Here is a 23,931-nt window from a genome sequence, read left to right as displayed (position 1 = left end):
ATATTCTCCAACGATAGAGCTCTATAAGACAAAATAGTACATATGGACCCCACTTTTGCATACATGGTTCAATCTTGGACGGGGGAAATTATGCATTGTAGCCTTCTCAGAAATAATAACTTTAAAATGATGCCATAGAAAACGAAAGTATAGAGCAAGAGAACCGAATGCCATCATCAAATCATGTGACATAAATGCTCATTGTTGATAGGGTCTCATATTTTTAAGTACCTACCATTTGTAAAAGATGTGATTTAACTAAAAACTAGTCAAAAGATAGCAATACGAGAAAAAAAAAACATGGCTTATAAAAGTACAAGAGACACTACCAAACTCTCATGATTATAGTTCAGACTTGGTAGAGAATAAGGTAAATATAATTCAGTCCTCAACTTTTTGACAAGATGTGATGGATCTTCGGCTCCATCATGCACGATTTGTTTAAATGCCTAAGAGTTGCAATCCGATTATTTTTCTTAATAGATTCCTTGAATAATGCAAAGAGAATTATCTGCCCACATGCATATTTGAAAAAGCAATGTATAAATACAAAAAATCAAAATATAAACACAGATAATGAGAAAAAATAGATAATATGAAAAAAGATGAGCTATTTCAACTTAAACAATTGTAAAAATAAGAAAATAGAAAAGATCATATTGAGCTTGGCAGATGAGTGAAGGATGTCCTTATTACCATCGGAGCCAAATTTTGCAGAAACAAAATGATTTTTTAATTGCATGAACCCTATCCTCCTAAGCCCAAATGATCTCACACTTTCTATTATGTGATCTTCACTTGAGATTCATATGATAAATGTTGAAACCCAAATATCTTCGAAACATCACTTTATCTAATTACTTTAATAGCATAGAGTTTTTCACATGTGGGAATAGAGTTTCATGATCAAGGGAGGACATCAAATTAGATGATCAAAATTGACAAGAGCAAATTATCAATTTATTTGAGATATTATGAAATCTACGAGGTTAAGATTGTGTCATGATCAATATGAAGACATACATAAGAATCTTCTATTTTCATCAAATTCGAGGTACTAGTGTTTTGGTATGCTGAGAAAATTGCACAAGCGGTATTAAACATATTATACGGAATGTAATTGAGTTTTAAACATTTCAATTGAACTAATTTAATCTTAACTCTTTGAGGAATAGTGTAATCAAGTTCTCTCGGCCAAGTTTTGTCCCATTTGTTTCACATGTCAATCTAATCATGACCGATTATCTTATATGTAACGGTGATGGTGTGATATAAACTAAAATTACATGAAACAACGCTATTTAATCTTAGATAAACGTTATCATTGTTTGGTCGGGCAGCTAAAGCCCCAAATTATCAATGGATGAGGTAGTAATAGCTCAAGCCTCGTCATTATCAAATGTGGACTCTCGAGAGTGAGGACACCCCAATATCTAATTTCAGTCAAATTATTGGATCTCCTAAACATGAGCCACATGCATAGCTTTTTTCCAATGACCAACAAATGAATACATATGGATCCATTTTTGCACAAATGGTTTAATCATGGCATTGGGGTAATAATGCATGGCTGCTTTCTCAAACTTAATGACTTTAATAAGGATGTTATAGAAAATAAAGTATAAACTAAGAGTATTGAATGATATCATCAAATCAAATCATTCGCAATGTGATACTTATCGATTAATAGGAACTCATATTTTTAAGTGTCTACTACTTGTAAAGATGTCCTTCAATTCAACACCAATCGAAAGATCGGATGCAACAAAAAAATGGCTTATAAAATCACAAGTGGCACCACTAAACTCATGTGATTGCACCTCAGACTTGACAGAGAATAAGTTAAATGTAATTTAGTTCTCATCTTTTTGACGAGATGTAATGGATACTTGGCTTCACGATGCACGATCTGTCTGAACACCAAAGATTTGTATCCATGCAAAATTGCAAAGAGAATTCGCTTCCCGCAATCATATTTGCACAAGCAATATATGAATATGAAAGACCATAATATAAGTACATAGAATGAAATTTGAAAGTATTTGCTAAATTTAGGACTTATAATCTGCACCCTTAAGGGTGCATCATTCTAAAGTCATCCATGTTAACCTGTCAAAATTTGTGCTCTCAGACTATACATTCAGTACACAATATAATCTCAAGTCTTATTCGTAAAAACATTACCCGCACTGTCGGCAAAGGTTTTTTCCAATATGGTTTGGGCTCCATCGTTGTTGTTCATGAGTTTTTGCAGCGTTGGCGGATCGATGACACTGATGTCGCCCAGCATTCCAACGTCCTCCTCCAACATCCCTTTGATAAACAGGTTACCTTCTCTCCTGCATCTCATCACCATCTTCCCGTCACTCCCCATGACGAGTCTCCTTGCAAATCGATAGAACTTGACCAATACTATAACTATAGAGGAAAATAATGATTAGACTCCACTTAAACAAGCTTTCAGTATGCACTCTCTCTCATCCCCATGCCCAATTTTTGTCCTGGTTTTTGTGGAAGTAAGTAATCTGACCATTAGTGGGTGCATGATAACCCAAATTTCTGTTTCAGAAATAGTTTTTCTGTTCGGACCTGGTTTCGGAAGAGAAATCCGTTTGATAAATCTATTCCGTTTTTCTATTTATGGAATAGATTTCTATTCCATAAATAGGTTTGGAAGAGAAATCAGAAGTAGAAAAAATCTACTTCTCTATTTCTGAAACAGAAATTAAAAATAATTTCTCCCACAAACCCTAATTTCGGTAACTCTCATCTCCTCTACGACGTCTTGCCTCCTCCTTCTCCTCCGCCGGTCATCGCCCGCCACCACCCACCATCGGCCGCCGCCTGCCGACCCCCACCGCCTGCCGCCACCATTGCTCGCCACCCGCCGACCACGGCCGATCGCCACCTGCCGCCGCCGCCGGTCGCCGGTCGCCGGTCGCCGCCGCCGGTCGCGGTCACTACCAATCACTACTGCCGCCACCGGTCGCGGTCGCCACGCCACCACCGATCGCCACTACCGCCGCTAGTTGCCGGTCGCCGCCGCCACCCGCCCGCTCGTGCGGTCGCGATCTCCGCCGGCCGGCAACCCGGAAAGAAAGAAATTTTGTGTCGTTATCAAACGAATTTCTATTTTTAGAGTAGAAATTTTGTGTCGTTATCAAACGGTTATTTTTGCTTAGAAACTCTTCTAGAAATAAAAATAGAAAAATCTATTTCTATTCCAAAAATTATTTCGGAACAGAATGGTTGTCATGCACGCCCTTAATGTTTAAGGAGTTTCATACCTTAGTTACTGTTTAGTTTCAAAATGCTTCGTGGGTATTAGAGCTAAAGATGAGTTCGCAAGAAGATGGGGGAGTAACAATTTAACAAAAAAATTTCAGTAATGCCGATATAGAATGTAATTTTGATTCCTATACTATTAAATTTGACTAATCTTAAGGAGGGGAGGAGCTTTTTCTTTTTATCCTTATTATTAGTTTTGGTTTTGTGGAAAATATTTACAAGGAATGTGTTAATCAATGCATAATACACTTGTTAAACAACAATTTTACAATAGCACTGAGTTTTCCATGGCACTAACTTTAGTGTTATCACATATGTTGTCTACACTTGAATTTTTATCAACAATTCAAGCGTCCGTCCTTGTAAAATTACAAAAATGGAAAATAGCAAAAACAACAAAAAACAGTTAAAAAGAATGGATAAAAAAATAAATGATAAACTAATTAAAAAATAAGAACTCTTAGAAAATGATGGGTGTTAAAAAAGGGGGCCTCTTCTGGTTCGTGGCCCAACTCACTTAGCTCTCCCTAGATGAAATTTCGTCGTAAGTGCATCAAGCTTGGTTGGCTGTAGTTCCTCTGGCCCACCCTATTTGCTAATAAGGCCACAGCCCATTCCTAGCCGAAGATCACTTAAAATCATAATCCCATCATTTTTGTTAAGAAAAAAAGTGGAATTTTTTTTTCACAAGTGATATTAAAGTACTGTTCATTCAAGCTAGAACAAGTCACAGGAAGCATACTCTTATAATTTATGAAAGCGAATTTTAAGCTGCAAATTCATTATACGAGCAATCAATCGAAAGTGCCTTTCTAACAATAAAGGGGATAAGAATAACCGACATAATCACCACCAAGGACATCTAGGAGGGACAGGGTGATGGAAGCTTGGCGATGGCCGATAGGCAATAATGAAAGAGAGATCAATGCATTCTCGGTTTTGAGTTGTGATTGATTATTGATGAAGTTAAGAAAAAGTAGGAAAATCACTAAAAATCCTAAAATATGCCCACTACGACACATCCATCTTAAGTTTTTTTTTTTTTTTATGTCACAAAAGACTCCAAATTCTATTTATGTGTATATTCATTCTCTGTCAATGAGTATCGTTAAAAAAAAGACTACCTATATGAATGACGAAATGTAAACGGTGTTGACATCAAATGAAATAAGAACAATTTCGACCGAAGAAAAATAAATGCGACAAAAACTAGAGTAAATAGGCCATATACATAATTTTGAGCTTTCGCGTAATAAAAAGAAAAATAAATGCCACAAAAATAAATATAATTTGGAGTTTTTTGCCGACTTTTTCGGGAAACGACAGTGGGTTCATTTTTCCTTTTTATTCTCTTATATTTTCAAATTCAATTTCTTTTCATCCAAAGGACAACCACTGGCTTCACCTGTTCGCCCCGTTTTCCCACACAAAATCCGAATCGCTTCGCTTCGCGCCTTTTTTAAATTTCTCCGTTGTTTTTCTCTTCGTACTCGCCGCTGCCAATCTTCGTGCTCGGCATATCGTCTCGGATGATGACGACTTGGATTGGCCTCGGCTGCTACGGTGGAAGGAGCGACGCCAGACCGGTGGAGGTGTCGAGAGCAAAACCCAAAGAATCTCATCCTTCGAATCGGCGAATCGTATCCAGATGATGATGATGATGATGATCCATCCAACCTCAGCCTTGGCAATCGGATAAAAGGCTCTTGTAAACAGTGAACACCACCCCGCGTCCCTCTTTGTGCACGGCATAGATTGGCGGAATAATGGAATCCGAAAGGTGGCAATGAAGTGGGAGCGAGCAGAACGAAGCAAAGAGTCGACGGGACATATTCTGGAGTGAATTGGAATTTGACTCGGAAGTTCAATTAGACATGAAAATGGTCCTGATGATGGTTCAGCACGATGGCAGCGAAAGCCCGAGATGGCCCGGCGACGGATAAATTTGGTCCAGACATGGGCGAGGACAGGAAAGCGAGGACTTGAATCAGAGTGGCCGCAACTCGAATATGGAATCTAATGGTGTGGTTTACTGTGGGGATGATCTGAACTGCTGGAGATGAATCAGGGGAATCCAGAGCCAGAGAGAGATGCGAAAAAAAAAAAATTGGTCGGAGAAAAATCCAGTCGAGTTTGCAGGGAAGGTGTTTGATGGAATGACCAAACTGGACTCTGTTTCTAAGGATACCCGTTCGAGAGAGAGATAGAATTAGCGAGCTTTATCTGACGGTGGGAGCAAGTTCGAGTTCGAGAGGGCATGATGTTGTTGATTCTAATAGGAAAAGCCACTGCCATAGGCTTCAATGCTGTGATGTTGAGAGAAAGGCAGCGGAAAAGTTGTGATGCAGAAATGCCGTTACATAGTTATGCCACCGCAGCGAAAGGGAGACTGTGAGAGAGGCTCTGAATACTGCATTTGACGATGAAATATCTGCAGATCCTAAGAGTATTTCTAATGGGTGAGGTGGTCGGAGAATAACGAGGTTTTTTTTTTTTTTTTTTGGCAGAAGCATGGAGCCGAGAGGGTTGTTGATACTGCAATCACAGAGGTTGGTTTCGCTGGAGTTGAAGTCGGTGCTGCTTTCTAGGTTCTCAGGCCTGTTGTGGAGTTTATGAAATTCAATTTCGCTATGCAGGCGATTGACTACGTTATAAATTCTGCTGCAAATATGAACTACATGTCGGCTGGCAATACATCAGTCCCTATAGTTTCGAGAGGAGCTGCAGCAGGAGTCAGTGCCCATCATTCCCAAGCCTCGTGAAGACATAGCCATCCCACCTGGAGGAAGGTTTTCCGGATCCCACCTCGTTAGATCACTCGTCACCCTCAGGATCTATCGAACTCGAGAATGGCTCATGACGTGTGAAATGAGAGTTGCTCATGAACGGTGTAACATTTCTGGTTTGTCCACCCAACAAAGTGCTTCCTCATCCTCTGGTTTTTCCAAATCGGCGGTCACTGATTTATTAATGCAGTGTGTTTAGTTGCATTATTTGAATGCGTTGTTGTCAAGGAGTGAATTTTTTGCGTGGTTGCAAATTTAATTGGTGTTTACTCAAAGTCTCCTTTTCAGTTGATATTAATATTATGATGGAATCAACATAAGCACAGAAAAATACACGGTACATGTGCCCATTATAAGATCGTTGACGCAGGATGGGACCATTGTAATTACTCTACTTAACTCAGCTTGTAATTTTTGGTTTTAGCCACAGAAAGTTTCATGTCTCCTTTTGTTTGAAAGGGTAAGCAACCATTCACAAATTCTGGACATGTTTGTCCTGTTCCCAAGTAGTAATTGCTTTTGCCATTCGATGTCTCTTTGCCCTCATAAACTCTGATGGGTGACCTATTGTTGCATAGCTTAACTACTGTTCTCTAAATTGTTGTTCCATCTGGTAACGAGGGTAACTAGTCGATGATTCAGTCTCATCGAATTCTATTTGTTAATTACCTGCTCTGCTGTTCTAGGGGTTGAATTAATTTGTTTTGGGTCTGCTTTGGTTCATGGTTATTAGTGTCAATATTATGTGTTGTTTCATTATGTCACAATGCGGGGTATGAAATCGGTGAGCCCCAAAAGCTCACTCCTAGGCAACTTCTTCGTTGATGAGAGGCCATTTGCTGCATTTGTTTTTGTATACATGTATCTTATGACGGCAGATTAGCATAAAGACTCTGGAAATACAAATCATGGAGATCTAAGGTAGTGTCTTTATGGATTTTCGACACTAAATGTGGGGAAGAAAAAACACATAGTTACATGTAGGTACCGAGTCACGAGTTGTGATAAGCACATGATATTGAGAAGCTATTGCTGCAAAGAATGCAGTCCTTCAGGTGATTATCTCTGTTCATTCATTCATGCCGACATTTCCTACACGCATATGAGTTTCTCTCCGAAATGCACATCAACTAGAAGAAAAGGACACAGACAGGGCCCCTCTTATGAGTCTATGGCTCCCGATGAACTTCATTGTTGGAATGCCTAAGAGTTGCTCTTTGCTTCTCATGAATATGTTGCTTAATGAATCCATCCAGAATACTCTGCACATTTACATGTTTGAACGACCGAGCTATGAAATTATATAAGTGAAATGAGAAATGCAAAGATAAAATCAGAGGGCAAAGAGCAAGAAGGTAATGATTTGAAGTCGAAGAAATCCAAGGATAAATTTATCTGTTTGAAAGTGCTTGAGGATGAAAGAAATTAATAGCTAACATCATTTTTTTAATACATGTTATTAATGAGCATTGTTCTAGGATGCTATTGGCTTCAACTATAGACATTGTATAAATGGAAAAAAAAAAATCTTCAACAAGTAGACATCGACTGCTAAAACAATCGTGGTATCACCGGTGCTAGCAATTATAACTGAGCTCTAGGTATACTGGTGCCTAATTAAGCCCAAGATCTTATCGGACTACTCATATAAGTTGCAGAATCACCATTTTGAAAAAGGATAGTTATAAATTGAATTTGCGGGCTAATTTAGGAGTAATGAGAGGTCTGGAAGTGTAGGACCATGAAAAACCAACTCAGAATGGCTGAATCAGCATATGGACTACTTGCCATTTCTATATAAATAGAAATAATAAAGCTACTCCTTCCAAGCTGGGGGACTTTCTTTACCTATACTATGATATCATATCATTTGGCGGCATGGCCGAGGGTAATAACGTGGGTGACTAGAAATTCTTCTTTCCACAGTTGAACAATGAGCAATTTAGTAGACATTGGTGTAAAAATTTCCTTAATTTACTAACCAATGAAAAGATGTAACATAGATTGGAAATTGCTTTGCCATGCGTATCACAATTTAGTTAATTTGACAAAATAAATTGCAAATGCTCTTCACATGGGAAGAAACTAAGAAACTTCAATTTGCGCCCACATGTGAGAAGACTTATCACAAAATCTTTAAAAAATTGAAAAGAGACAATGAAAATAATTTGATGTAAGTTCACAGGAGCTTGTACATCATGGTTGCGCTGGCTTAAGGGAAGTGTATTCTATGTTACTACCCTTTACAATTCTAAAGGCCAGGTTAAGTCACCAGAAATCTTAAAGAAGCACCTAATTTGAGAGATTGTCTCCTGAGATGGAAGTTACAGAATTGACATTAGTTATCAGCTCTCTTCGACTTACGACTCCTGCCCACATGATGATTATTAAGTCTAGGATTAAGGAAATGTATCGAACACATTCAGGACCATTCCATTCATTGGAACAAAACTCATGCCTTTATCCATTTTGCCGAATTCAGCCTAGCAACTCTGCTGTATAGTATTTGGATATATTAATTGGCCAAGTCTTTTCAGTGGTTCTGAAGATGCACACTCTAAACATGATATCGTCCCTTTCAATAAAGCTCGAACACACTCACGTCTTTTACCTTCAAAGAAGTTTCTCTCGTGAATGCGGCCCAACCAGCAGATGACTTTTTTCCATAATTTTCATGGCTGATGAGCTTCAACAGCCATGCTTTGTGTGGTGTGCAGGCTTTTCTTAATGTGCTTCTTCGGGAATGAACCGATAACTCTCTGTATAAGTAGACGTTTCGCAATTTTGTCATGAAATCTTAGGAAGACAGTATGAGGATTTTTTTTTTTTTTTTTTTAAACCATGTAAAGGATTAAAAAAAAAAAAATTATCGCCACATGATTAAATATAGTTAGAGCTAACATAGTCTAGCGACTCTCTTATTTAAATCCAAGAGTTGTCATTGTCATGAGGATCTTACTATATTGCTTTTCTTCAGATATGTTCACCTCATTGCAATATGGAAGAAAGGATAATCGAGTATAAATTTGCTAGCTGGCTCAAGCTCTTCACAAGCCTGGCTCTCTCAGCTTACCTGCAGTAGTTGCAAACAGAACATGAATAAAGCTTTAGCTTTTTAGGCTTATTCTGTTCTTGTAATGTAAAACTCGTATCTACCGACATAGCAACCCTAATTCAATAGATCTAAGTCTTAATAACGGTCTAGCTTCCTGAGGCCTATATGTACGCCAATACAATTCTCAGCACAATCAAATCTGATATGACCAGCTTGGCTTGTTTCCATTATTTTGAGATCTCCCAACACATACATATGTTCACGCAGGAGAACTATAGAGAAACATCACAAGAATGAATTTACTCCACGTGGGAGAACTATAGAGAAACATCACAAGAATGAATTAACTCTAACACAGTTTCTCTTAGCCTAACAACATGGAGAGTTCCTGTACAGAATTCGAATCAAACACAAGAACAACATAGTCAAGGGGAGAATTAGCTAATATATTAAGATTCACACCTTGAAAATCTTGTGATGAGCAGTTCAAACTTCTATGCCTCTGCAAACTTTGCTTATGAATGTGCATAAGAGCTGCCATGAACTTCGCAAACCTGATTAAATTCCTTTTCCATACAAAACCGAGGACACTTGGCTGAATGCAATTCATCCCCTCAGACTTCAAGCTCGACTGAAACATCACAGCAATCAAAAGCACCTTCCACTTTCAGCAAGGCAATTCTACAATTGCTGAGGCTCAGTTCCTCACATCGACATTGATTGGCGGATATTCTATCTCGGACATCCTTTCATCAATGATGGTGACGTGGAAAATGGAGTCCCCTTCAGATTAGAAGATCAAATATTGACCCTCACAGATAGAGTGATGCTCCGCTAATTCATTCCAACCCTTTGCTAGCCAAATCATCTCATCACATTTTTCCAATTCCACAAGCCAAATAATTGCACCATTCTCTCAAAAGCATTGTCTTGAACCTCTTTGGTATTCCCTGTAGGTAAAATAAAACCCATAATCTTAACAAGCCTATGAGACTTGATTTCAAATTCAAAATGAAGAACAACATAACAAAAATGCATAAACCAAAAAGGACATCTTGAAGCACATACTGTTCAATTCATTCAGATTAGGAATGTGGCATTAATGAATGTGCATCTGGATTATGATCAAACCTCATAAAACCCAATCAGCATAGAAGTACACTTCCTTGATTCCTCAAGACTATATAAAGGAGTTATTATTTGGAATACTTAATTCATTTTGGACTAGCGAAAGTGACGCTTCCAGAGTTCATCTCAATCAATGTAAATCAAGTCCTAACTAGCACTAGTGAATATGTAGACTCTGAATACAAAATCATCCCTATCAATGAGTTTCTACATGTAGATGACTTTCTCTTGTCAAAAGTGGGCACCCCCCAAAAAAAAAAAAAAAAATCTCGTCCTCAACACCTTAGTTTCACCATCCATGACCTATCCAAATACCTTATAGTCAAAATTTGCTTAATTTCCTGAATACATTACGTGATGAATTGAACAGGAGCAAACTACCCATCTACATGGTGGAAAAAACCAAAATATGGTGAAGAACAGACCAAGACATAAGCAAACCCTAATGAGAGAATCAAATTGTACACGGTGTGAGTTTTAAGCATAACTTGCTAGTTTCAGGAGTTTAACAGACAGTAAACCATATAACGAAAAGTCATCAATCCAAAGTCAAGGTCAAATCTATGCTCCCGGAATGCAATAGGGTACACATTTGGAAGAAGCTTTCCAGGTCCTATTAAATATTTAAAACATATGAATTTCAGCCACACAGACCACAATCACAGGGGAAAAAGCAATCACACTGATGACTGGAACATGGATGGAATTGAAAATTTTAAGCTGTTTGATTCTTTCAAGCACAGCTCAAAAAGGTTTTATCAATCTATTGGTTCAATTTGACAAAAGTAAAATCATATTTTTCCCCCAAATCTGATTAATATAACAAAAGACAACAATATCTCCAATTTGACAACAAAATTATCAGTCACTAGATCTAGAATGAAATTTCAAAATCATAACAAGTCACCCCCTTATCTTTTAGGTCTTTCTCTTTAGTTATGGAGGCAGCAACATTTTTTGCAATTTGCTTGTCCATTTTAACAGTCTCCTAGTGCGATTTGCATATATATTCTACCTCTACAACATTGAATAACATTGTTGAATTTCTCCATATAAGAGGACTTGGATTCTAATTCTCAAGACTTGCCTCAGCAATTGCTTTTCCAACGCATCTATCCACCAAAAAAAAAGGAGATGATTGTTATCTTTTCGAACCACCAACCACCAGCATATGTTCCATTGTTAAGATATATACCTGGTTTTAAGCATATATCCATGAACACTTCAAGGAAAATAACATATAATGTGGTTTACTAGACAATGCAGTAAACTTGGAAATACACTAGAGTATAAGCAAAGATATAAACAGCATCAATATATTTGATTTCCAGCCATGCCAGTTAGAGTAAATAAGCTTGGGATCATACCAAGCCATACTTAACATGAGATGGCCTCATCACCACCTTGAAAAAGAATGCTCCGTCAGAATATTTGCCGGCCGATTCAAGAGTAGTGAGAGCCCTTGGGTGCATTGGACCTAAGAAAACCAGCTCAGGATGGCTTAATCTGCTAACTGTTTGGTCCTTCCTGTACCTGAAAAGCGACAACTTCAGTGACAGTTTATGTACACTTCATTAATTTGACTTGCCATGAAAAAATTTAGCATAGGTCAGAAGTTAATAGTATCCCCACATCATTTCATAATCAATCAAGATCAAAACAAGAGCTTCTTAGAAACTATTCTAGAATTTGAAGAGAACGACGGAAAGAGAGTTACGCGAGCCACCCCCTCCAAATTCTCGTGATGATGAGCACTCCGGAGTTTATGGAGAACAAGGCATAAAAGTGACTCCTCATATTTTGACAAGGCATAAGATTCTCTGAATATTTTCAAGTTCCACCATATCATCACCATCCATGAGCTCAAACACGTAAGAAATCTCCTACTCCGACGCAGACGTGTTTTTATCACAAATTCTTGCCAACTGGAAGAGAAGAACTCCGCCCATCCACATTTTCAAAGCAGCCAGTGTGATAAAGAGAGACGACCATACATATATACTGAAGCAGTGGGCTGAGAAATTTACATGGATAAAAATCGACTGTGGAACGAATTTTGAAAGTAGAGCCCTAGCTGAAGAAGACGATGACGATTGAGGAAGGTTTAACGAAATTCAGAAGAAAATTATGCGCAACAAGACACAAAAATTGGATGAAATTCTGGCACATGGTTAAAATAATGTGTGCTGAAGCGTGAACTTACAATTCGTCAGATATAGATGCGGAGAGAGAGAGAGAGTACGCCCACACGGAATGCTAATTAGACTCTTAACATTGTTCTCCTCAAAAAACTCAAATCACAATTTTTTAGATTATTATACCATATGATGTTCTCACATTTCATCACATATACCCAAGAAAATATTCTCCATGTTCTGCTTTTTCTGATGCTTGTAATTAACGGCAGAGATTTCACTAGGTCATTAGCTAAAAAGTACTGCACACAAAAGTGACCCAACTAATGCAGTCCAACCAACAAAAATGCAGTTTCAAGAGAGCTAAAGCAAAAAAGAAGAGGCTGGCAGCTTATACTGAACCTCCACAGCAGCTTTCTCTCCATCAACTTTAAGGACATGCCCACATCAAGTTGTTCCATCTCCCGAGCAGATATTTACAATCTCTTGATACTTTGGTCCCTAATATACAATAAAGTAATCCAACATGTCAATATAGGAGTTCACTGAAACTCGTAAAATTATAACCAGTGAAATTTACCTTGACTTTGTCGAGTATAACCAATGGCCCAACAACACCATAGACTTATGCTCTGCAAGTAGCCAAGCAATTGTCTGAACAACTGATAACTAAGACCCAGCGGCTAAGGCATGCTAAAAATTTGACTCGGACAAGAGCTAAATGATTCATCACCTCTTAACCAAAACATGTAAAATGATAGAGATTGTGTAGATCTAAGTAGTAAGTGTATTAACCGTTGTCATAAGAGGGGCAGCGCAAACTTTTCAGAAACGCTAAAGCTACATGGAAAGCCTCGAAAACAATAATACCCCATGATTAAAGTTCTGATTCCAAGCACAGTGAAATTTAGATGGCGAAAGACACAATAAACCACAAACAAGGAGACAAAGCTACTCCCCACAATACAGACAAAGCTTAATTACGAGATTCAAGCATCCCAGCAGATTTCCATTGTCCGTAGCTCAAAAAAAAAATTCGGAAAGCGGAGAGGGCCAAAAGCTTACCCATGCCGATATCCAGAGTCCCCTCTTCCATGTAATAACTCATCGGTGCCACTCCCATCTCCAAGTCCCAAGCCGTTCGGAAATCTATACAGAGAAAAGCGTTAACCGAAGGACCAATCAAGAATGGTTAGCGAGTCACCCTCACACCATAACTGAATCCAGAAGCGGATGCCAAAAAACAGAGGAAAACCGAACCACTGCTCGACCGAGCTTAACTCTGCACAACTCTCGCTCGCTGCGGCGATATCTCACGTCGTTTTCAATTCAATCTTCGCTCGTTTCCAAGTGGTCTCAGATTCGCGATTGGAAACAAGGAAAAAAAGAAAAGAAAAATCTGACATGAACTCCATTTATGAGCAAAACGACGAGCATTAAACATCGCTCGAGGCCACCAGATTCAAACCTCTGTCAAATAACCTAAGAATCCACATAACGAAAACGCGATTTGAACCGGAAGACGAAAAAAATATGAGAGAGAGAGAGAGAGAGAGAAGATCACTGAAGTTTCTAAAGACGGCGAGGGACGGAATCAATCACGAGGCGAGTGCAGCTCGGTTTCAAGGCAGCAGTAGACAGCGAGGGTGATGGTGGAGCGACTTGGAACTCACTGACGGGAGGAGCGCGTCGAGATGGAGGGAGAGATCCGATAAAGGTAAGTGAAGCGAAGAGACGCGGCAATGGAATCGCTGATGGCGTCATTTGGAGTTTTTGATGCCCTTTTCAAGGAAAAGAAAAAGAAAATGATGGCTGAGTTATATGGGCTGAATCTTCCTCTAAAGAATTCCATCTTTTGCGCAAGTCTTCGTTTTGAGGGGCTTCTCGGACCGGCGGGAGGGCCAAGAGTGAACCCGAAGCATCTCATCCTTCGAATCGGCGGATCCTATACACCAGCCTGACATCCCCTTTGTACGGGGCGTAGATGGGCGAAACAAAGGACGCAAGCGACGGCATTTGGAACCCAAAAGGCGGCGATGAAGTGGGATAGAACAAAAGGAAGCAAGAATCGACAGAACTTATTCTGGAATGAATCGAAATTGGACTCGTAAGACTTGCTGAAAAATGAAGATGGACATAGGGAAGAAGGTGTTTGTTGAGTTGCGCAAAAGAGAAATAGAGAGTGAGACGATTCTGTAACAAAAAGCGGAAGAAGGAACTACTATATTGAGGAAGAAAAAAGTAAAGCAAAAGTCATTATAAAAAATATCCACAGATGGCCGATTCCTCGCTGACATTCGGGCGATGATGATATCTATCAGATCGACAGTCATACTTACCACCAGGTCATTTCATCTCCGAATTCGACTCTAAAATTAATTTAATACGTTGTGACTTCATCTGTTGATATCTATTTCATTTTGTTTTTCTCCAATTCTTTCATCGTCTTCCAAATTCCCATTGCCGTCGATTGCACCGCAGAGGAGGGATCGAGTTTGCAAGAAAGGTGTTCGATGTGCAGAGGAGGGATCGAGTTTGCAAGAAAGGTGTTCGATGGAATGACGAATTACATTTTCCGTGCAAGTCTTCCTTTTGACCGATTTCTCGTGGGCTCTCTATATTTTCCTTTCGTCTTTTTTTTTTCCTTTTTTTTTAATTTTTATTTTCAACACTTTACTTCCTTCTCATCCAAAGAACCACCACCGGCTTCACCTTGTTTGCCCCGTTTTCCCCACAATCCCCACGCAAAATCCAAATCATCTCCATCCACTGCTTCGCTTCGCTTCGTGCCTTTTTATTCTTCCTTGTTTTCTCTTCGTGCTCACCACCGTCAATCTTCATGCTTGGCGTATCTTTTCGGATGATTTGATGACTCGGATTGCCCTCTATTGCGGTTGGTTGATGAAACGACGTCGGACCGGCAGGAGTACCGGGAGTGAACCCGAAGAATCTCATCCTTCGAATCGGCAGATCCTGTCCAGATTATGATGATCCATCCAACCTCACCCTTGGCAATCGGATAAAGCTCTTTTAAGCAGTGAACACCACTCCGCATTCCCTTTGCGCCAGGCATGGACGGGCGAAAAATAGGAATTCGAAAGATGGCGATGAAGTGGAAGCGAAGAGACAGAAGCAAGAATCGACAGAACACATTTTGGAGTGAATCGAAATTTTGACTCGGAAGTTCAATTGGATACGAAACACCCTTGATGATGGTTTGGCGGTGATGGCAGCATGAGCTCGAGATGGCCCGGCCACATATAAATCTGGTCCAGACGTGTGCAAGGACAGGAAAGCGACGACATGAATCAGCGTGGAATTAGGGTGGCCACGACTCAAAATGTGGAATCTGATGGTGTCATTCACTGTGGGAATCTGAAGTGAGATACATCTGAATTGGTGGAGATGAATAAGGAGAATCCAGAGCGAGAGAGAGAAGATGCTAAAAAAACATTTGGTCAGAGAAAATCTGGAGAGAGAGAATCCAACCGCGAACGGAGTACCCACCAACGATTCATCGAGCCTGCGCTCTCTGATGATTGTTGCTTCCAGCACCGATCGAAGCACAAAAAACGTCGCTACCGGTTTGAAGATGCCGCTCGCCTCACTGCCGTGGCAACGGAACTTGACCACGGAGTTTCCTCGTCAACAGTCAACAATTACTGGGACGTTCCATCTCCGATTGAACTCTAGAATTGTCTTCGATTCATTCAAAATTTCGTCTGTTTGATTTCCGTTTTGCTTTTATTTTCTCCATCCTCTCACCATCTTCCAAATTTCCGTTGCCGTTGATTGCACTTTGGAGGAGGTATCGAGCTCTCGAAAGGAAGAAAGATAAACAGAGAGAATCAGCGAGCTTTATCCAGCGGAGAGCGCAAGCTCGAGTTCAAGAGTGCCGGGATGTTGCCGATTCTAAGACGAAAAGCAACTGCCGGAAGCTCAGCTGGTGTGTTCGTCGAGAGAGAGACTGCGGAAGAGTTATGCCACAGCGACGCAAAGATGCCAGCGAACTTGCTTTTGTCATGCATATCAACATTCAGTTAATATTAAAAGAATAAATAAATAAATGAATTCCAAATGCCCTTCACTTCAGAAGAAACTGACAAACTTGAATTTGCGCCCACACGCGACAAGACTGATCACAAAATCTTCAAGAAATCGAAGCATTGGCTCCGGATTCCTTGCCTCCCAAGTGTCAATGCCTGATATTCACACAGCATGCAAGACAACTTCTGAAACCAACTGGGTATAAGGGGATCCCCAATCCCATATATTAAGACATTCCTGTCCTTGCAATAGAGATTTCCACCGGGAAACAACTTCCAACCCACGTGAGGGATTCCGAAGAGGATCTCATCCCTGAAATACTCTTATAAACAGAGGGAGTGTAAGTGAGCAAGCAACGCAGGATAAGTTACAGAGTTCATAATCATCAGGAAGCCTTCTTTGCATGTCACTAAAAGATTTGGCTAGTGTATTCAGTATTTCCTTCATGTTATTCAGTTGTTTCTTCTTTGCAGCTTCTCCTTTTCCTCTTGCAAGCCCAGAGCTGTCTCCTTCTCATTCCTCAGGTCCCCATCGATCTTCTGACTATCCAACTCAGCCAGGTCCACAATCAACCTCATAGTGCTGGAGCTCCGGCATAGGAACATCACTCTCCCTCACCTTCTCTTCCGCATTCAGATTCTCCAAGTTTTGCTAGTACCCTAACCTGAGGTCCACGCATGTCCAGTACCTTTTGCACAACTTCAACGCCCTGTTCCTGCTTCTTTGCCAATAGCTCTTCCGCTGTAATGTACTTCGCTTTGTTTTTCAGCGTCGCCTTCTTCGCTTGCTTAGACCAAAGCTTCTCCTTACCGGGCACGCCAGGTAATGGCTTCTTTTCCTTTGGCTCCAACGAGGAAACAGGCGCCTTTGCAGGAGTTTCTTTGTAGTCGTTGAAACCCATACCCATATTCTTAGGATGCAACTTTGCTTCAATGAGCGTCACAATCCCCTGCTGGTTTTTCCCAAGACCCCCAAGCCCGGCCTATCCTCATCCACGGCAGCGGACTCGTCATCCTCGTTCTCTCTCTTCGAGTTCTCATCAATCTCTCTGTTCGGCATGACCGTGCCGGTGGACACAAAATTCACGGGTTTCGACAGATCGGCCTTACCTAGGAGGTCCCTGTTCTTCCTCCGCTTCCTCTTGGAGGAGTCGCCGTGGTCCCAATCGGAGTCCCCCGAAGCGAAGACGCCGTAGAGCACGTCGTCCTTGGTCTAGGCGCGCTTCTCCCACCGCCGTCGGTAATAGAACTCCCCATCGATCTACTGCCCACCCTCGTAATCGTTGTCCATCCAGAACCTCTCCATCTCCTGGTCGTCGTCCATCTTCAAGCAATCCCGGAGAATGAAGCGAGGGACCTACAGTTTCAGGGGGAGTGTTCGGAGGAGGCGGAGAGAGGGGCGGCGCTGCGGCCGAACGCCTAGGTTTCCTGGCGGCGTGGATGCGGCGGCGGCGGTTGGAGGCCGCGATAAGATGGTGCAGCTCGGCTCGAGGGTTGGAGAGAGAGAGAGAGAGAAGAAGCAGAGAGTGACCGAATGCTCGAAGCGCAAGAACTGGAAAACCTAATGGATCTTCTGCTTCTTCTTCTTCTTTCCTTTCTAATTTCTCAGATGTTAACAATTGTTGATTTATTTATTTATTTATTTTTCCCTATTTACTTCAAGGAGAGGAAATTCATCTATCATGATTATTTAGTTTATATATTGATAATTGGGAATGAAATTGGGTTAATTCTCCAATTAATGACCTTGGGAAATTTAAAAAATTATATTTCTTAAAAATTGAAGTTGCAAGAAAGAAAAATGCATCTTTCCCTTTAACAATTGAAAGTTTTTACTGGATATTATTAAGGATGAAAGAATGACACAAGGCGAATCTAACAATTTCCTAGTGAAGCCTAAAAGTTAAAAGTAATTAGGATTTCTTTGTAAACGCTCCAAGTCAATTTATGGAAAAACCAAAAAGAAGGGCATTTGGTATTTAAATTGCCCGAAGGAATTTTTCTATGGTCAAATAGTGATTCGAAATTGAAGGTATTCCGTGAAAAAATTGTACTAAAAGCTCAGTTTTCATTTGTGAAGCCAAGGTACGTCCCTACGAGATTACAGCCAGGACTTAGGAAGGGTGACTTTTGAAGATTTCCTCCATTTATTAGTGTTCACTTACTTTTATCATTTGAGGTATTGGTTAATATAGGGAATGAAAATCATAGGAGGATTAAAATTGGCGTGATGAAGATCATGACCAGATATTGAGTAATGAGATTTCTCAACAATAACCTTGCACTCAAATTTTGCACGTCGAAATTCTTAATCGCTTCAATGGACACATCGACTCCTATGAATCGAATCGGTGTCAACACGAGTGGGGCTTAGGGGTCTCTAATTGAGCCGCTACAATGCCAAACTTGAAATTGGCTCACCTCCTTATTTAGTGTTTGATTTGAGCTTGACCAAGTATTAACTTCATGCTTATTTGGGAGCTTGTTTCAAATGAAATGTCAATACACTAAATATACTTGTACGTCGATGATGATATCTATGTATAATTATATAACAATCAAAATTTTGAATCAAGCTTACAAAATTTATTGAGCTAAGTATTGGCGAGTTCAAGGTTTCAATTGGTAAGATACTCGAGTAGCTTGAGTTAGAGCTTGACTAGATATTAGTTCTCAAAAAATCATCAACCCAAGCTCGAACAATTCATGAATAGAGTATGCACCGGGTGTAAGTAACAATCTTCCAAACTCGATTAGCTCAACAAGGGATCATATCTTAAGCTAGCATTAGTCGGCTATTTTTAAGTTCTCATTTATAAATGAGAATATCGGAGAGTATGATTTGCAAAAACACAACAAATTTGTGAGTTCTTTAAGGGGGAGGTTCCTCTTATGTCACTCAATCTAAATTACCTCAAAAACCCAATTATCATAATAACTCCAATTAAATTTTAAATGAATTGAGGGACGATTTTCTTCATTTTGTACTTGGGAAATGAAAATCGTCGTTATGGCCACTCTCCCCGCCGTCCACTGCTCTCCACGATCTAAATGTCACTAATTAATTGTGAAACAAAAATAATAAAAAGGTAATTGCATCTTTTTAAAGAGGGGCCATCTGTCATTTAAAATTTTAAAATAAAAAATTAAAATAGCATGTACGAAAATCAAAAACCATAAGACATCAAAACAAGCAAGGAAGCGTAAGGGAGACCAAGACGCAAGCAAGCATAAAAGGGACTGAGGGAGTGAGCGAGACATATTAGATGAAGGCCATATGATGAGTGGTGGGGCTTGACCACGGCAGCGATGGCAGCTCGGCGGTGGCTAGATCTTGACCAGCATGAGAGACGGGAGAGTGAGAGAAGTTGAGGCCTCAATAGGTGAGAGGGAATTGACATATGGGGACATATATATGTATAGTTTCCGATCTATGGATTGGGCTGGTTTGGCAATCATTCTGGTCTCAAACTCAAGGATAGTTTGAGGCCTAGTGGCCCGGCCCAAGGCTATGTGAGCCCAAAATAATCGGGCCAGTTCTGGTGGTTCGATCTAGGTTTCTGGGTTTTTTTTTTTAATATACTCTTGAGTAGTAGTATTAGCAGCAACATAAGTATGGTGTTATTTGGATTATTTAAGTGCTACAAACTCCCTTAGTTACATGACCTAAGTTTACAATGTTACATATAGAAATATATTCAAGACTCGTATGCGAGGCAAACACGTGTGTGCAAAGTAGGAGAAGAAAGATGAAAAAAATAGTGAAGTGGGTCATTTAGGGTACACATATGATAACAATTTTTTTTTTTTTTATTTTGTTATTTTTGTTCTAGGAACAGGTAACAAAAAACCATTTGATAATGCCATTTTTCATTTTTCTATATCTAAAACAATTTGTTAGCTCAGAAATACTAAATGATGAAAATTTTATACTTTTCTATTTTTGAAAAAAAAATGAGAAATAAAAGTGAATTGGTTTGTTAGGGCCACCACTCGCGGGTTGCTCATCTTTGCGAGACTTTTGGCAGGAAGAACTAAACAAAAATCGACCATATAATGGACAAATACGCATTGCAGTGAACGTTGATTTGTGATTCAAATTATTAATATTGTTGCGACCAAATTTTTGGGTATGAACCACTTAGGGTTTGGCTAATGGATTGTTAAGCCTAGACTTAACTCGGGCTCTTCCAAGCCCATACCAATTCGTGACTTAGGTTCAAATTCTTAACATGCAATTGATTTTCAATTAGAAGTCACCACTAATCTATTTTTGGTGGATCGATTAGAAACCCAAGTAAAGTAACGGGAGATTTAGTTTACTTCTACAAACCTGAGAATTATGAGTTCGGGGACTTGGTTAGATTCGATTTCTCTAACGCCCTTTCGGTACCATTTTTTTATTATAAAAAAATGCTTTTGCAGGTAGTTTAAATTGATGTTAAATATAATTCCCTAACATGTGAGGCGATCATGCGGGTGTACAAACCACCAATTTAACACCCAGATAAATAGTGAATAAATTGCAAACTTATCTCAAAGCAACGAAAGCATCTGCGTTGTTAGATCAAAATTCACATCAGCAGTCCAAAATACGATTTCGATTAACACGCAATTTCTTTTTTTTTTTTTCACTTAATTAATGAGAGTCATGCTTTATACAATGCATGCCACTAATTTAACATGAAATAATATGACATGGCGACATGACTTAGCTATATGACCTAAGCAATATGACATAAATAAGCATGATCCTGAAGTGTGAGATGGATTTATTCTAAAAAATAATTTTTTGTCTTTTCCATGAGATTCGAAATTAAAGAAATGCAACACTTAAATATGCAATCTAAATTAATCTAATGACCTAATTCTAATGATGGACAATTTCTAATTAAATGAACCTAACAAAAATCACTAAATGACATGCATTGTATGAACCTAATTCTATATGACGTGCACATGATTTTTATTTTTCTAATAAGCATGCAATCTATCATAATATGCAATGACGTACAAAGAATGCTCTAATTCTAATTTTTTTTTATGAAATTCGAAATTAAAATTGCCAAATAATTAAACGTGTAATTCAAATTTAAAACTAACATCCTAAATGAATGCATTTTTTGGATTTTTATTTTAAAAAATTCAAAACAAAATCTCTATTCTAAATATGCAAGATAACCCTAAAACAAGAAATATTTTAAAATGCATATAATCTAACTCAAATATATATATAGAGATTTTGTTTTGAAAAAAACAAAATATATATATTGGGTTTTTTTCTTTACAGAAGCAATCAAATAAATGTATCAAGAACAGCATAGAAACAAATCAAGCAATATATCATCCATGTCCATTTAATTTTGGGAAATAAATTGACAAATCGTATCTCGTGCATGAGATCGGATTGGCCAATTTTTAAATAAAATCATCAATCGTATCTTGAGAGTGAGATCGGATTGGTGATTTTTCCGTGCGATTGCGAGTCGTATTTCAAGCGTGAAATCAGACTGTCAATCATATGCATGTTGTGAAATTAAGAAAATTCCCTAATTCATGAGGGATCAAGAGATCTTTCGGATATTGCAATATCGATCAAACATTCAAAGAAAGATTGCGATATTATGAATTAGGCAGCAAGATATATGAAAATCAAATTGATCGAGAGTCTTACCTAATTCATGATGTCATGCGGGTGACCTCCAAATTCGGATGGATGATGGGTCACGAAAATCACGATGAGGAAGGCCGGCGATCAGTAGCATGCACGGTTGCTCGGTAATCGTCGGACGTGTTCCATAAGACCGAGTATTTGGAATTCTGTTTGAGAACTTCAGCTTCTTTTCACTTTGCTATCAAGCTTCACCTTTTGCAAGTTCACATTGTGCGCCCACTATTCTTCACTCGCAATTTGGTGTCTTTTGTTTGACCAAGTCTCAAGCTCCACTCAATCTCTTGAAGACCTCATCATATCCTCCTTGGCCATCCAAAATGTGCGTTAAGCCGACTGATATCTCAATTGCAGGTTCGTAGATAGCCGGGGATGTGAACTACGATTGTGAGAGTTACGTAACCTGCAAGGGAAACAAAGAAACAAAACTTACCAAATCTAAATTGCGAGTCGACTGGTGGAACACGTTGAGGCACAGCAGGCTGCTGTTGCAGATCGTCGAGCGAGGACTGGACCACCACAAGGAACCGAGAGCAACTTTGTAATAAAGACAGGTGCAATAAGTTGTGTGCATTACTGGACCTCACGATGACTAAGCGGGCTACCGAGAAGCTACTGTATTTTCACCAAAAATCTGCACGCGGATGGTAAAACATTGTATAAACATGACCGATTATCGTGAAAGCTCGTTGGGCTGGCCGCAAAAGAAAACATCAAACTTGCAAGATAACTTGTAATCGTCAAGAGCAAAATTGATATTGCAAGGGAAATGAGAAAGTTTCACTCTTTGGGCGCCAGGTTGGGCAAAAGTGTTATAGACACAAGGCTCAGCGACCCATAAGGTGTTAGGGACTGGTCGTCACTAGATGGACCGCTCCGTGACGATTGAACTGGCGGATCTAGAGTGGGGCTAGGAACCGGGGAAGCTCGCCAAGTTGCAGCGATGGTGATGAGCTCTCGGAATGCCGATGAGGATTCCCTGGACTTGATTGCGGGTGCGGCACGAAGAAAGGCTCGGTTGCCTTTCTTTCTCTTGACTTGAATCCATAGCCTCCTTTTGGCTTTTCCTTCGTATTGTGGCCGAGAAAAGCTTCAATTAGTTGAACTTGACAGTGAGTGGGTGTCTGACTAGATCGGCAAACCACACTCATGAGAACGGCCAACAAAGTCACCAGTGCATCACCATCTTCAGTGATGAAGGGCTCTTGCCATCTTTCGGGCTCTCGCCATCTTTTTTCCCTTGGCTACCCCTCACGTATATCGCTCTCCTCTTTGTGTGGCCGGGTGTTCGCATATGTGGCCCCTCTCAAAACCCTACGCGTATTAATCTATTTATAGGCCATGGATTAGAGTTTTTAATTTTCCAAAATCATATCCACAAAAATTTCTTTTCCAAACGCAATATTTGTCTTTCCAAACACAATATTTGCTTTTGAAGTGAAATCTCACAAAGACAAATCCGTAAAATCTCCCCAGGATATGGGCTTTGGCCAATTTGCTTTCTTCGTGGGCTTAGCCCGACTCATCAAATTAAATTTTCTAAAGCATTAATTCGAACCCATCCGTCACCAGCCCAATGTAAATGCAAACTAAAAATAAATGCACCTAAAACTATATGCTATGCAATTAAATATTTTTTCAGGGATTAAATTAACTCCTAATTTTTCAATGCAATAAATAACTAAATGGGTCACCAAAATTTATGTGTCAACAGCTGCCTCTCTTTGAAGGTGAGCTCGAAGAGTTTGCCTTCAAAGACAAATGGAGATCTAAATTTTGACTATGCACATACATTGAATGATTTTTTGTTGGAAAATGAACT

The 23,931-nt window shown here is 39.5% G+C and overlaps 1 long non-coding RNA gene and 1 pseudogene across 1 annotated transcript; both read right to left on the bottom strand.

The window, feature by feature from the left end:
- Positions 1–9,919: 9,919 nt before the first annotated feature.
- Positions 9,920–12,888, bottom strand: LOC120296407. The gene is made up of 3 exons (XR_005553357.1): positions 12,795–12,888; positions 11,625–11,780; positions 9,920–10,079 (listed from the first exon to the last, which is right to left on the bottom strand). It is a non-coding gene; the product is annotated as an uncharacterized LOC120296407 (long non-coding RNA).
- Positions 12,889–16,455: 3,567 nt separating this feature from the next.
- LOC120295893 lies at positions 16,456–23,403 on the bottom strand (annotated as a pseudogene).
- Between the last annotated feature and the right edge of the window lie 528 nt (positions 23,404–23,931).

The sequence above is a fragment of the Eucalyptus grandis genome, chromosome 7 (assembly GCF_016545825.1).
Source record: "Eucalyptus grandis isolate ANBG69807.140 chromosome 7, ASM1654582v1, whole genome shotgun sequence".
Lineage (NCBI taxonomy): Eukaryota > Viridiplantae > Streptophyta > Magnoliopsida > Myrtales > Myrtaceae > Eucalyptus > Eucalyptus grandis.
Note: the sequence above shows the minus strand (reverse complement) of the source record. Positions and strands in the feature narration are given on the sequence as shown.